The sequence below is a fragment of the Centroberyx gerrardi genome, chromosome 10 (genome assembly GCF_048128805.1).
Source record: "Centroberyx gerrardi isolate f3 chromosome 10, fCenGer3.hap1.cur.20231027, whole genome shotgun sequence".
NCBI lineage: Eukaryota > Metazoa > Chordata > Actinopteri > Beryciformes > Berycidae > Centroberyx > Centroberyx gerrardi.
The window spans coordinates 29,182,582-29,198,530 of record NC_136006.1 but is presented as its reverse complement, the minus strand read 5'-3'; positions in this window follow the sequence as shown (position 1 = coordinate 29,198,530).

Sequence of the window (15,949 nt, the reverse complement as noted above, 5' to 3'; positions counted from 1 at the left end):
AGGTGTTGAGGCGCCATCTTGCTTCAGAAGCAGAAATGAACACATGCATTTTGTTCTGTCAGTACTGAGGAAGCGTCTAGTTTTACGAAGTTACTTCACATTGGAAGAGGTTGAACGACAGAAAAGTTTCCCTCAAAAGAAATATAGTTTTATTAACCCAAACCAACAACCCAATTTGAGTTGGAATGTTAACTTTCTGTTAAACATTGTCTTGTACAAGCTTGGCACTTAAAGGAGCGAATATAAAAATTCACACCATTGGACAGAATCTGTCACTTAGAACACATTATCAAGACATGAGAGGCAGCATTTAAAAAACAAGTGAAAACTATCTTAGTGCTAGTTTCAACCTGGCCACCTGTTTTGTCTCTTCCCACCACAGCTTCATTATCGTGAAACTATTTATAGATTTGCCTCTCTATCTACTTTGTCCAAACTTGACTCACTATACCATGCTGCTCTGAGATACATTACAAATCTAGGTTACAGGACCCATCATTGTATACTTGATAGTTCGGTGGGTTGGACATTACTAGCTGCACGTAGGATGCAACACTGGTATATTTTTATTTATAAGGCCTTCCTTGGCAAATTGGCCTAACCTATTGACACATTAAAGGCACAATCTTAGATCAAATAGATGGCTCTATTGCAAGATGCCAAGTGTTCATATAGACGGTGCCAAGAAGTTTGTTTGATTTTGGACCATGGTCCTGGAATGAGATGTGGAACCCTCTTAAACTTGAGTCACTCATTATATTGGCCAATTTTAAAAGGGAATTAATGGGCATTGTCACTGAAAGCTTTTCTTCTTTCAGGGTGTAAAGAAAATTATCACACTACATTGTGTCACTTGGCAGGTTTTATTGTGTGCTGTTTGTGTTGAAATGGTTTTATTATTAGTGCTGCCTCTTGGCCTGGTCTCAGTGGGACTTCCTGATAAAATAAAGGTTAAATAGAAACTAAATAAAATAAGTGGCTCGCTTAAAAATAGGAAGATGCGTATGATACTACGGAACTCTAAGGCAAACAAGTTGTGGGAGCAAGATATGTGATTGTAGAGTGACACAGTGTTGATTATACTTTAATTTATAGATAGCAAATTTGAGTAAGGACATAAACCATCATTTCTTGCCGTAACACACTGACAATGGTTTACTTGTAGCCAAAAAAGCTCCAGTCAATGCTATTAGCCAAGTAGCCAGAGCTTATGTGGGGGGTCGTTTGTGCCCAAATTTGTATCTCCTAAAAATGTGTTTCCACTGGTGTCTCTTCACCTTGATTTCACGCCAAGGAACAACACAACAACATAATTTCAATTTTTTTAAATTTTTTTTCTATCACTGGCCTTTCAAACAATACTTCAACTTCAAACATTTCACAGGATCACAAAGAATGTCAGTAGCTCCCCAAAGTAGGCTAACCTAGCTAGCTGCCTCTTAATGAACGGAGATCACGCTTGTTTGCGATGTTATTATCTCAAACCGCAGGTGTCGATTGATTCTACAAGGAAGTCAGGCTATAAATGAGTGCACTTGCCATTTATTAAGAGCATTTCCCCAGCAAAACAACAACATACACCGACGACAAAATTAGGGGATACAAATTTTGGCACACCACCATCTTTGGCTTCTCTAACTTACGGATGAGGCGTAGCAGCAGATACCCAACCTCTGTTTTCGTACCCTCAGCTGTTAAAGTTAAATTAACTGGATGGACATTAAGACAAGGAAATAAACTGTGTTCAAATAGGGACCGACCAAGAGGTAGGCTCAGTCATATCTCTGTTTGGTTTTTCTGCCACTTGAAAAGGAAAGAGACGCGCAGTGTGAATATGGGCTCTGATTAGTCGATTGACAGCCAATCGCAAGGCTGGACATCTTTGCCCCCAAAAAATGGATGACCTACACCAAAGCCAACATGTAGAAGCGCACCACTATAAGTGGCTTGCTTAAAAATAAAGCAAAAATTAATAAAAGTTTCATTCATTTCAACACAGTTGGACATCATGTCCCTAAACAGATGGTGCCCTTTTTCTTATTCTGCTCATTTATAATTTCAGAACTTTAATTAGCTATGCGCAATCAGAAACAGTCAGTTTTTCCAGCTTTTTAAAAATGTAGGTTGTTACATTGAGCTTAAATTCCAGGTAGCATTAAAAAAGTCTTAAAAAATCTTGGCTTTCTGAAAAATGCAGATGACCTGATTAAAATGAACTACCAAGCTTCAGCAAAATGTAGTCAAGCTACTACTGGATACTATGTGCCTCAATTTAACGACAGCCAACAGACGGCACCAGCTATCTGCCAGATCCTGTGTCACTTTGATCCTAAGTAACGGATTATTTTAGAACTGGGAAAGGGAAAGAAGTGACAATTGCCATTAGTGAAATGAGCAGTCTGACTACCAACTTTATTAACACTCGTATTACAGTAAAAGAAATGGATACAGAGTATATCAGAAAGTGACTGGACACACTGTAGGACTCCTGCTGAAGACATGCATTGAAACTACACGGATTAGCATTCTATCAAATTGAAACGTCTAGGATTTATTTGTAATGCAGTAGGCATTTTGATACAGCAGGTTAGCACTGCATTTGTTCTGTCCACATTTCCTAATGAGCTTGGTATTCAGCCTTTAGAAATCTACCGTATAATGATGTGATTGGAGTTTCACTGCCATGTCTGGCTTGCTGATAGCTCATATCCATATTTTTGCCGCCTGCGCTATAATAACTCCATAGACAAGAGCAGTACTTTGTAATTTTAACTGATGTAGAGATACCTAAGTTTGCTCAAACTTAATGAAATCTGCCACCAGAGCCTCTTGCCATCACAAGTGTTCCTCGCCAGCTAAATCGGCGCTCTGCAGGCTTGTCAGTGGGAGCATCCCGACATCCTCAATCACCATCTGGAACGCAACTCCAAGGGCAAGCCGCAACGAGTCAACCGCTCCGCAGAGAGGGTCACCCACTGCAATCTGCTGTCCAATGGGGAAGCCGCACTCCTCCTGGGCCGGCAGACACTCGGGGAAGATTGTCCCTGACCCCGCCGGCCCGGGACACAGCTTGTTTGTCACACTCGCCAATGGGAAACTATAGGTTCATCAAAGTAGAGACCAGCTGGCACAGGAGCAACGTTTTCTCACCCAAAGCTGTGCGCGAACTCGACGGGATCTCGGCTACGTAACCCTGGAGTGGACCTTCAGACACTCTGCCACTTATACAACTAAACTCAACACAACTATAATCTGAACACACACAGAGTCACCTTCACCACTCCTTGCTTGGACTTCCCCACAGGCTGCACCAATGTATCTTGCACTTGTCTTACCCTTACAGTATGTTAACAGTGAGTAGTAAACATTTTTAGTGACATAAAATACAACATATTTAAGTTAGGACACACCTGATTGAATGCACTATGTTTTTCATTCTCTTAAAGCCATTTTGATCTAAAGGCTTCTGCTTAAATGCTTGAAATGTGTTTCTTAGATAAATATAAACAGTGAAGTTGATGCCTATGAATTTCTTTCCAAAGCCTTTGCCTTTCCATCAAGGCAAAGGGCAGCTACTTTAAAGAATCTGAAATATAAGATAGTTTTGATTTGTTTAACACTTTTTTGGTCACTGCATAATTCCATTTGTGTTATTTCATAGTTTTGATATCTTTACAATTATTCTAAAATGTGGAAAATAGTAAAAATAAAGAAAAATGTGGTGTGTCCAAACTTTTGACGGGCAGTGTATAATAAATTTTTTACTGGGGCATGTACATTAGAGGACCATGAGGTTTGGATATGAATACTGTACACATATTAATGACTACAATTCTCCCAGCTGTTTCTGCGCCATATGAGGAACATGTTAAACACAGAGTTAAATTCTTTGCTATTTTTAAATAGCATTCTGTTTGTGAAATTTGAGTGATGCAGGGATATGTAGGCCTAACTAAGATAAAAATAGGATTTGAAGCAATCCCTAACCCGACTCTGCAGTCTGAGCACAATCCGGTTGGAGATTGGGGCCGGTTGTTTTTCCAGAAGATCCTATCTGTCTCCGGGCCGGGTTTTGTTCTGTACGGCCGAGCAGACGGACCAAAGCTCCTCACCGTTTTTCCTCCTTGAGAGAGATGATTAATTTCTTCTCCTCTTTGTCCGCCAGAGGAGCCCCTTGTTGTTCTAATCAAGCGTTGATTGCCAGCGCTGATACCAGGACACACTGGGCTCAATAGCTGAGTGTGCATGAGAGACGAGGGGAATTCTCCAATTACTTGGCTTCCCGCTGCCAGATCTCAGCGATGATATCTCCCAACTGCTCTGCACCACAGACATGAAATGCTAAACTCCTTATTCTAAGGATACCTGCAGTACATTCTGCCTCCCAGAGGGTCCTACCAATACGTCCATATCAGATATAATGAAGTTTAATACATTCAGTTTTGCTGTACGAAATGACTTTTCACAATGACTTTCTCCAATGCCTATGGAGATTTGGCTGGAAGAATTTCCAACATAGAGGCAATATAGCCTACTGTATGTTCAAGTACCCTTGAGCAAAACACTTAACCCGAACACTGCACCCTAACAGAAGGTAAAAGGAGGATGAATTACATTTTTCCAAAATCAACACTATTCGACCAATAGCCAAAAAATGTGTTGAGTTGTACACATGAAGTGTATATTTCAGAAGAAAAGATGAAGATGAATATTAGATGCAGAGTGCAAGCTATAATTGTGACTATTTGTTAGAAAAATGGTGATTGTGATTACATAAATAGAGACGAAATGACTTTAGTTCACATTGAGTTAATATTCAGTTAAAGTTCAGTCATATGCCCTTTATGTACAACATAAAGTATGTTATGCATCAACAAAAAACAACATTATGCATTTCACTGGCATTTCAGTTCCACGTCAGTAATAAATTGATGTCAGACCATGAGCTAGTGTATCTGGTGAAAAGCATCGCCCTCCTGTCACCATGCATCACTTTCTACTGTATCATTACACTGAGACACCGGAATAGGAGTATTCGCTTGGAGGAAACTCGCAGATGTCTGTGTATAACCTGAGCTGCGCCGGTAGAAGGGACATTTTTTTTTTTTTTTTTTTTTTTTTGGGATGTTACACTAGCTCAAGGCCTGAATGTTGAGTTGAGTTAGTAAATGAGTCATTCATGTATAGATGCATTTAGATCCATGTAGCTGCCTTAAGGGATTGTCAGATAATCTTAACAAAAGATGTCAACAATCTTGTGATGTTGGATGAGTCACAGCCTTCATGCAGGTACTGTATTGCAGTAGGGATATACTAAAATTCTAACTAAATATTAACCATAGCTGATAATTTAATGGGGATTGCACTATAGCTTCCATCTCACTCAGTATGCTGTAACATGAGCAAATGAACAGTTAGAATCAATCAGTCTGAATTTTATCCGTTCTATTCATATTTTATGATGTATTTAGTATAGATTCATGAATGCAAATTTCATGAGTGTAAACACCAGAGGGCCAGTTTCACATGTCCGCCCTTATACTTCATGAAGAAATAAAAGCCAGCACTCATAATGTCCTTTTGTCTTTTAATTAAATGGGCCCACCCTTATACTTCAACCACAGACTGTATATTCACACAAAAGGACAGAAAGTCTCAATTTCAGAAGGGGGCACTGTTGCGCTATCAGAGCTCTGAATCCATGTTCCAATGTGTTTGAACATTTTTGCAAACCTTTTGATATGTATGCCATGGTTTGTGATTTTTGGTCGATGCTTTTGTCTGGGGTGCAGTTGGTGGATGCCTCTATTTTGACATCAGCATTTTAGGAGGTTACATTTTTAATGCCTCCAGAGAGCTTCTTATCCAACAGTTGTTATTGTCCTGAAGACTCCTAGGGCTCATCTGAGAGAATATTGAACAGTGGTACTACAGATGATAGCAGGAACATCTGATCTCATGTTAGGACCAGACGTTGTGTATTTGTTCACTTTACATAACGCCATCAATCAAAAGCTAGTGGAAACCTAAGGCTTATGTGATGAACATCTGTCTGCAGCTCTTGATTGCGCTTGTACTATCCATCATTGTTACGCTTGTACTATCATTATTGTTCATGCCATGTGGTCTCATTTGTTATGGTTTGGTGATGATTTCATAGTCAAATATATTTTCTTTGGCAAGTGGTAAAGGAGGGTATTCATTTTGATGACTGGAGTTTTGCTACTTTCAATATTGACACTCATACTTTTGCCAAATAGCCAACGGCAATGCTCCATGGCACGGCTTTATGGAGTCTCAGCAAGTGCTACAATGCGACTTACACTGTACAACCTTTTTCCTCCAAGAGTGTTAGTGGTTCTTCCCCTCAAGACCAACTCCAATATCCTCACCAAGAATTTGAAAACACATTCAAATACGCCTTTTTAGGAAATGATTGATTTATAGGGCAAAATAGAGTTTCTTTCTTGTTCTTTTTTGGGGGTGGTTGGTGCAGGTAGAGAAGGTGATTATATATGCATTTCTTCTTTTTGCTTTCTGTTATATCATTGAGACGTCCTTAAATAAAACGCTGTAAAAAAGTTGATTCATTTGGATTAAAACAGGCATATTAAGCTTTTCTCCTCCTTCTGCTACAGGGAAACTCATTTTCATGGACGTTGTGACCGGGGGGGGGGAGAAAATGACACATTTCTCTTCGAGGTGAAGCCTTTTCATACACACTCAGACATTTAAGTAGGGTGATGAGGCTATTGGCAAATGTTGGTGATATTTTAGTGAAGGCCAGTGGGAAAGTAGATGAATACAATGGTGATAGTGCTGCAAGACCCAGGACATTCTGGACTTAATACACCATACACTATATCAAAAAGCATTTCACAAACACAATGCATACTGCAGAGAGAAGGGGACAGGGGAGTATAGTATATTCTTTAGCCTACTGCTCCATGAAATACCCTTATTATGCACCTTTTGGATATTTGTATTGTTTAATGATTCTGTAGGCCAATGTGGAACACGGAACTGATCAGTGTTTTGCAGTATGCAGAGAGTACATGCGTTTTCTGTACTGAGGTTTTAGAAGAATCGTAGAAGTACAGAGTGGAAGAAGAGCTACAGTGTGTTTTCCAACCAGGAGTTCATTTTCTTTATACACCGTCAAATGGCTCATTATGGCTATCATAACCGGTGCGGAGCTTATGAGTTACTCACACCCTGCAAACATTTAGACGTTGAATAGATGTTGATACGACAGCCTGCAGCAACACTGAGAGCCTGTGTAAATATAGCACCAAAATGAAAGTTGAGATGATGTTCGTAGTCCATAGCTGCTACCTGAATGGTTTTGTGGAATCAGGACTTAAACATCCCATATCATGTAAAACAGGATTCCCCCTGCCTCTTTGATTATAAAGGAGGTGGATATGTGCTATCTAAACATGGTGAAAGTATCAAAACGCACGGTCGCCAACTAAATCCACACAATCCATATTAGAAAAGCGAGCCTCTAAACGAGCCGCTTGGACTTCCGTAACTTTGTGGCGTCACAAAAGTTCGCTCAATATCATTTTTGTAAGAAATAATAGACTAACAAAGTGTTTTTTTCAAAGTGGTTGAGCGGTTGTCATTGTTTATTACCGGAGAGTTTTCCCTACCTGTAGCTGCCGGGCCGCGGTGTCTCATGTTTCACTCTGGAAACGGTTAGCCAATCAGAACAGAGGGTCGTTAATATTAATGAGCCTTAAAGACACAGCGACAGAAACAGCCTGTTCTTGGTAAGGCTCAGAGAGATGCTGGAAAATGTGTAAATGTGTAAAAATGGATTGAGAGTGTTTTTGGTACATGACACCACACACACAGCTTTGAATGGACCTCAAGACAGAAAATAAAACACTGGAAAGTGGAGGATATGGGACCTTTAAATATCTTTCTGATATCAGTTTAAAACAGTTTTACCAAAGCTGTTCAGTGTGAATTTATCACATCGTATTGTGAAAATGTGGTGCTTGACATTGAACTTGACCACCTCCTGCACGCCACCGCCAATCAAACGCTTGCCGGGCAGTGAGTTTACTTTATTTTACATCTCCATCCAGGCTATAAGCGCTCGTGTTTACCCCGTTCACTTAGAGCCGCAGTCACACAAGCTCCGGAACCGCAGTGACAGCGTGACAGTTCGTTGTCAAGGCAGGGAGTGGCTGCTTGCTTGTTTGCTCTATTCCCTCACTTCCTGGAGGGATCCGACGCGCTCCATATATATGTCACCCTCCGGGACAATTGGAAGCAATCAACCCGTACCCGTGACAGGTGGCATGCTGGGAAGGGCGGAGGACCGGATGAGATGGAGGCCATCAGCGGTTGAAGAGCATAACAAGACGATCAAAGTGTCTGACGCGGGGCGCGGGACAGTGTCAGAGGAGCGAGGGGGCTTTTTAAATGTGAATGAGATTACCAGCTGCTTGCGTGGGGGGGAACAGGCATAGGGGAGGTCTCAGTGACAATTCAGTCAGGGCCGCACTACATTTCACATGACACGTTCCCTCCCCTGCGACGGCTCCAGCCCTCCGCACTCATCCTAAACTTCCATTCCTCATTACTCTCAATCTGCACACTCGAAGATTAAAGCCGCGCTCGGCAAATGTGTTTCGTTGGCAGCTCCGAATGGCAGTGAGAGGTAACTGTTTGAAAACTCTGAAAACATGATGATGTGATGTCACTAAACCAAAATTAGTATCCCCTTGATATAATATCAAACAAATGCGATCTCCGTTCATTATGAGGCAACTAGGTTACTTCTGATTTTCGTCCTTTTACCGTTAAAACAGACACTAGGAAAACAATCCACAAAAAGTGAAATTATTTTGTTATTTTTTTCCCTAGCATGAATCGAGGCACTGCCAGGGGAAACACAGTTTTTAGAGGAAACAAATTTTGTTACAACACTGGTGTGTGATGCTTTCCACCAAAGGATAACAAAGGGACCAGAGAGGAAAGGATCTAATGTTGGTGAGTCCAGCTTTCTCTGGATGGAGCGCTGCTCACTGCTGTTTAGGAGACAGTTTGGATTTCACTCTTAAATTTGAAGTCATCATTTCCTGCGTATAGACGATTTCCCACCAGTTACCATACTGACACCAGCATTTCATTTGTGCAAATAGAGTAAATCTACAGCGTCTCTATTAGCTCTTCTCTGATGCAGCTCCACTTTGTGATTTAGGCTGATAAGAGGATTGTATTTTTACAGAGAAATCTTGCCTAGAGCGGCTTTAAGTCCACAAGTGTAGCAGTGCACACCTTGATACTGTTTGCACACAGAAATACAAACACAGCCACACAATGCATTGTAATACAACCTGGGAATAGTCTACCATTCCATATTGTGAGTTCACACAGCATCATCATGCGTCTTCTCAACATGACATTACACCAACTATAAGCTCAATATAGAATATATTTAAACAAAGCTCTGGGCTGTTTGTTTTGGCAATAAATTGCCCTAATGATTCTGATATGTGTGTGTTCACAACATGTAACTGAAAAAAGTCAAAATTCATCTAAATCCTTTAATTGATTTTGAAGAATTCCATTCTAGATAAGATGTAAAAGCCACTTGAGGTAGGGCTAGGCCAATATATCAATTTGCCAGTAAATTGGGGCCTTTTATTAAAATGAATTATTGGATCATCAGTCATGTCGTCCGCCTCTGATATGATGGAGGTTCCTCCCTGACCACAGCTACAGAAAAACAGGCTGGAAAATCTGACAAATTTAATTTTCTTTTTAATTCATAATAATAATTATTCATTTCAGGGTTTCAATGGAGTGTGTCCCATGATGGTGTAAAGCTGCTTGCTAAGAATAAAATTAAGGGGTGAACACTTGTAACTGTAATTTTTTTGCAAGGAAATGGGCAAATTTAAAGATATTGAACATTGGCACAAAATATCAACTATAAGCAGCTTCAATCCAAAAATATCGGTATTGGCCTTCACATCCCCATATCGGTCAAACCCTATTGAGAGGTTCTTTACGGCCCCTGAGTGCTGTATTACAGAACCATTACGAGGAACCACTTCAACCTCTTAATTGATTCTTCACTGCCATTTAAACAACTATTTGCAGATCCAGAACCCGACGGTACTTTACAGTGAAGTGGTCAAAGCATCTGCCTTTGGCAACAAATAACCCACTGATGAGGCAGATTCAGGGGTGCTGCTAGGAATCTTGGGCCCTCTGACAAAAGTACATTGTAAACAAATGTACAACATAATACTAGTAATTAAAACTGACAATACAAAATCTATAATCCCTGGCATGTTACAGGGCCCCTGCATTTCCAGATTCATCCTGCTTAAACTCTTGAGTCTCCACCACCGCTGTTTAAAAAAAATCAACAGATTCTGACTCGGCAACATGATGATTGTTCTAGCAACAAAGCAGCTCCCCTATGATTACACTCCAAAGAAACACTATCTAGGCCATTTAAACACCTTCTGTTCATGCATCAGTGCCTTCTGTGAGGAATACAGTAGGTGCCTCATCCAGGAGCAAATGAGTACTAATGCGCATTCTGTATTATTTTTGACTCAGTAAATTGGAAAATACCAGTTCTATTTCAGAGCACCTTATGGAAGATGACATAAGGAGTGAATCAGAGCTAATTGGCGGCTCAGTTAGGTGAAGCGCATACCATGTAACTGTGTCATCCTGGGTTCAGATCTGGATCTCTCTACTGTGACTGTCTAATAAAAAGGCACAAAAAAAAACTAAATGGACCCAGAAATGCAAGCTACCAAAAGCTGTTTTTTTTGTGTTTTAGGGTGGATTTTCCTTTAAGAAATGGATGTGCTAAATGAGCCATACATGTTTACTTTTTAAGTGGAGCACAGATCATCTTACAGTACATGTAATGTGAGCTGTTTCTCTAATGAAATTTCCGTATGGGGCACAGGTCAAACTATCGCTTTATTCACAACTTTTTTCCAAGAGACAATTCTATGTCATTGTTTCACTGGTTTCTCATAATTTCATCACACCATGAACACAGTCTCCTTAGGGTATGGGAATTTTTAGATATTCAATGTTTAATAGTGCTTGAAATTTTCATATGCCCATAGGCATCTCATTCATTCATTGGAAAAAAAACAAAAAAAACATGCACTTAAACTTTGTGGCTGTGATGATTCTCATTCTAATAAAGAGCAGAATGGGAGTTTTTACAGACACGAGGTTACAAAATAGTGTCAAAAGCACCCACTCTGTTTGAAAAATATTTTCTTCATTTACTGGCTATTCACAGTTAGGACTAACATACAATCCAAGTATAAGTTTTATACTGTAGATCTGCAGAATAACATTTGATTTTTAGGATTTACACAGGAACAATCCACAGAGAGAAAACAGGATTGTAATGGATAACTAAACTGAACAATAGTAACACATAGATTGTTGTCTGGTCTTTGTATGCACACCAAACACGGGGATTTCTTTTGTGCAACACCTCTCAAATAAGCAAAAGTAGAAAACCTGTCCAAATTGGTTCTGCCATACTGCACTTTTGACAAAAGGTTCTGCCAAATTGCACTTCATAAAAATGTATGTGGATATGCAAACTGTCAAGCCATATTTGAGTTCAGTGAAAAGTGACAGTCCTGTGTCCCTCCTGCTGAGCTGGGAACTCAGTTGAAAGACACATTCCTGGTTTGTGTGGAGGTTGGCGGCAGCGGTGGTGGTAGTGATCCTGGAGGCTGTCACTGTAATAAGTGAATTCAGACTTTGCTTATAGGCTCATTTTAATTAGCAATATTTTAGACTTCATTGAGGTGTGTTGGAAGAGTTCAGGATTGACTGTATTTTGAAATGTGGTCTGAAAATCATGTCATGTTTCACACAAAATCTAGTTTATTCACCACTTAATCTGTCATTAACACCACAAGATATGGGTATATACACTTGAAAATACTGTTTAAAAAGACACAAGCAATAAAATAATTTATTTTTTTTTTGCTTTATTTTAACTACTAGGAATCTGAAGTGATATCAAGCTGAAAAGAAGTAAAGACAGTAAGTTTGGATGGATGGAACATAATAATAATAATAATAATAAAAGTTATTTGTATAGCACCTCTAAAAACAGAGTTTACAAAGTGCTTTACAGAAAACAAGAGAAACAACTCAAAAAAGCATTACAACGGCAGTTGTAAGCAAAACGGCAATACAGAAGACAGAGAGTAGTGCAAAAGACAGACAGTAATAGAAAGAACAGGGCAAAATCACAAGATTTAAAACGGGATGAAACAATTACATAAAGGCAAGTGTGTCTTGAGAAGTGATTAGAAAGAAGACAGACAGAGTATAATTTCCTCTGGCAGGCTGTTCCACAGTGTAGGGCTTCTAATGGCAAATGCCCAGTCACATTTTTGTTGGTCTAGACTGAGAAATGGCATGCAGAGCTCTGTCCGATGATCTCAGGCTGCACCCTGGCTCATACGGGGTTAACAGATCTGAAATCTAGGTGGGTGCCAGACCTAGACGAGCTTTAAAAGTTATCAGAAGAATCTTGAAATCAATCCTGAAAGTGACAGGTAACCAGTGGAGGCAAGCAGGGATTGGATCGATGTGGTCTCTACGTTTGGCAACTGTTAAAACCAAAACCATGGGTGAATTTTTGAAGCCAATAAGGAGATGGCAATACCTCTAACGCCCGCTAGGGGCTGGCTCCAAAAAGACTCTAAACCCGGCCCAACTCCATGCAAGTCAATGGGACCACAACCCTACTTCTCACTCAATACATTTTTTCAACAAGAGGTTATGGTCTCAGTAGCTAATTTCACTTCTTATAATGTGTGTCCTTATGGCGATTTTCAAAATAATTGTGTCATTAACAGGATATAATGGTTATAAAACAGGGTTGTTTTCCGAGTGATTGACAGGTCGCCTGTCCAGTGATCGACAGGTCGCTGATTCCGGACCAGATCAAGGTGTCTAAAAGATGACTGAAATTCTCCTTTAAAACCTCTGACTGCTGGTCTTTGGTGTCATTGCTACCGATGTGCGCAATGATTGTAGAGCACTCCGGAAGATGTTTGAGTGCAGATGGTACTTGCAGCAGCATGTCAGACACACAAGCTCCAGGGAAACAGTAGGTCCGTCCCATCCTTACCCTGGTGTCCCACAACAGAGCTGCCAAGGACAAGGGTTGAGGCAGGGTCCGTCTGGGAGAAGGAGGGTGGGCCACAGGACCGGCTGAACTCTCCCGCCGGTTGAGCTGGGGTTTGGAGTGATGCATCTGAGTGGCTGGAGCAGCAGAGTCGAGAGCAGCAGCAGTGGTGGCAGCGGGGTCAACGGCGGCGGGGGCAGCAGCTGGGGGCCGAGGCATAGAGCGATGGCTCAGACGGGTTGGCGTAGCATAGCCATCCACATAGCAGCAAAGGCAGCAGCAGGGTCAGCAGCAGCAGGGACCACGGCAACAGAGGCAGTGGTAGCAGCGGTGTGCTTAGGGATGGTTATGTCACTGGTGAAAGCCATGAAACATTTGACTCACTTTTCTCCACCCTCCATCTATTCCTGTCCAGCAATTCTTTATTCAATTCTAGGTTAGAAGCATTTCAGAAACTGTTGAAAAACTCTTTCAGTGTTAGTAGCATCAAAATTGTCTGTCTATTTCCTCAGGGACACAACGGTTTAATTGGCCTTCTAACAGTTGCATCCCCTTGTGTGGCTTATTTGGATGTTATCCTTGATAACAAGGTGCTTGCTACACCTGTGTCACCTGGCAGCACGTGCATATGACTCATTGCCAAGGCAACCAGGCAAAGTTAAGCCAAAGGCAAGAAGGCAGTGTTAACATCTTCTATTATTTACACACCCAGCAGAGGCCCGTGCCCTGGGACGCTTACATAACTTAAGACTTTTAACTTCTCCATTTATAGAGCCGGAGATACACTAAGTCAATGCAGATTAAGGCACTCGCCCAAGAGTATAAAAATCGGCATCGCCTCAAACATGATTTGAAGCTCCTGGCCATAAACTAAATCCCAACTCCTATCCAGAGAAGCATATTTCGTTTAAGAATACACAGTAATATTTTTGAAAATTAAAAAAAGGCCTGCATTGGTTGGATAAGCTTTTGGAATAAGCTCTGAATAGAATTTTTATTCTGATTTTCATATGGAGCGCATATTGAGGAAAAAAGAGGGAAGGGAAATGACTTAGGGGAATCTCTTGAAATCCAGTTAATTTGCTCCGTGGCCAAAATTAAGCCTACAGCTTTCATAAATTACCATTTCATTAAGATTCAGAGGCAAAACAGATTTAAATATTCATGTATTCTCTGGCACTCTGGCCCTGTCTCTGATTAGATTTTAATTACATGACTTTGTCTTAAACAAATGAGGGGCGGCAGCATAAAGGCCTATTTGTCTTCGCTGATAATGAGTGCACCTGAAAGGTAGCTCTGCTGAAAGGAGAGTATCCTTCATGAACAGAAACAAAAAACTCCCCGCTGGCTTCTAGCCTCTCTTGTTTACCCTATTGGAGAGGGAATGAAATGGAATCCAGGCTCTCCATAACTGAAGCCAGTAGACATGATTTCACACTTAGCCACCCGAGTGTTGGAGCGCCCCCCCACCTCCCCTACCCCCATTCCACCCCCCCACCCCACCCCTCGTCTCAAGAGCTTTCTGTCCTCACCTCTTATCTTCTTCGCCCCGCATCTTAAATGTTATTGCTTTTCACAACTCCTCACAGTAACACACGGCCGGCTGAAGGTCAACAGTTACTTGTCCGTGGCGAGTGTGTTGGTATGGGGCAGGACTGTGCTGTGGAAAGTGTGAGTGTGTGTGTGTATGGGGTGTGCATGAGAGGGGATTCATTCAGGCCGCCTTGTAGCTCATTGTTATTCAGAAAGATGTGGAACCTTTGCTTTTTCCTTGGCATGCTTGCCTTGCACTTTACAGCATGTGTAAATGGTTTTACAAGGCCCCACAACACCTCTCTCCGACTGATACATTTGCTCACTTTCAGAGAGTGTCACCACCATAACAAATACAGAGTGAAAGATGGTGATTTTCCTGCAGCCTCCACAGTGCCTAACTGCTTCCAACTGAAATTTCTATGGTTTGCAATACCTGCGACGAGGCCCGTATTCCTCTGCTAAAGATTGAAGAGAGCAGGCGAGAGAATAAATATTGGCCTGTGCCATTTGTAAATCTTAAATTGTGCATCTGTATCCATGGTTTTTATTCATCTCCCGGGTCACATTCCAGTGTGCTGTGATGACAAAACGCACTTTCAAATTGAGTTTGGAGAGAGAGGGAGAGAGAGAGAGAGAGAGAGAGAGAGAGACCACTTTGGGTCTTGATGTATGACTTGTTTTTACTTTCAAAAGAAAAGCACCCCCTTTTTCCCCCCATTACCTTTTTCGACTTCTCTGTTGGTTGAGGTTTATTGAGGGTTTCGCGTTTCTCCATTCAACGCTTCTTCCCTATTCAAGGGACATTACACATACATCACATATCTCCCCATATGCCTGTGGGAAGGACAGTGTAATGATCCCTGGTAATGATCTCACAGAGACAGGAAGCTGGTTTTGCTCATGTAAGCAGCATGTGGTCCCTCATGGCTCTCATGAGCTGGAGGAACAGCCATGCTAATTCATTTTGGCCGAAGGCCCTAGAACTGTACACTATGCTCCTCTCCCTCTTTCTATCCTCCCTTTTACCTCCTTTCTCACCAATTAACGCCCTGTGAGGAATGCTAATGAGACAAGTTATTTGAAGTATGGATCTGAGACATGGCCTCTGCTCCAGTAGTCTCTGTTTTATGACTTATAGAGTCTGCTAAAGTCCTTTTTTCATCTAAGGTCCCATTTTGCCCCTTATTCAACTCAGTGATTACTTTTCTTTGAAAACTACACCAGTAATTCTTAAAGAATTTGGAGATATAGCAG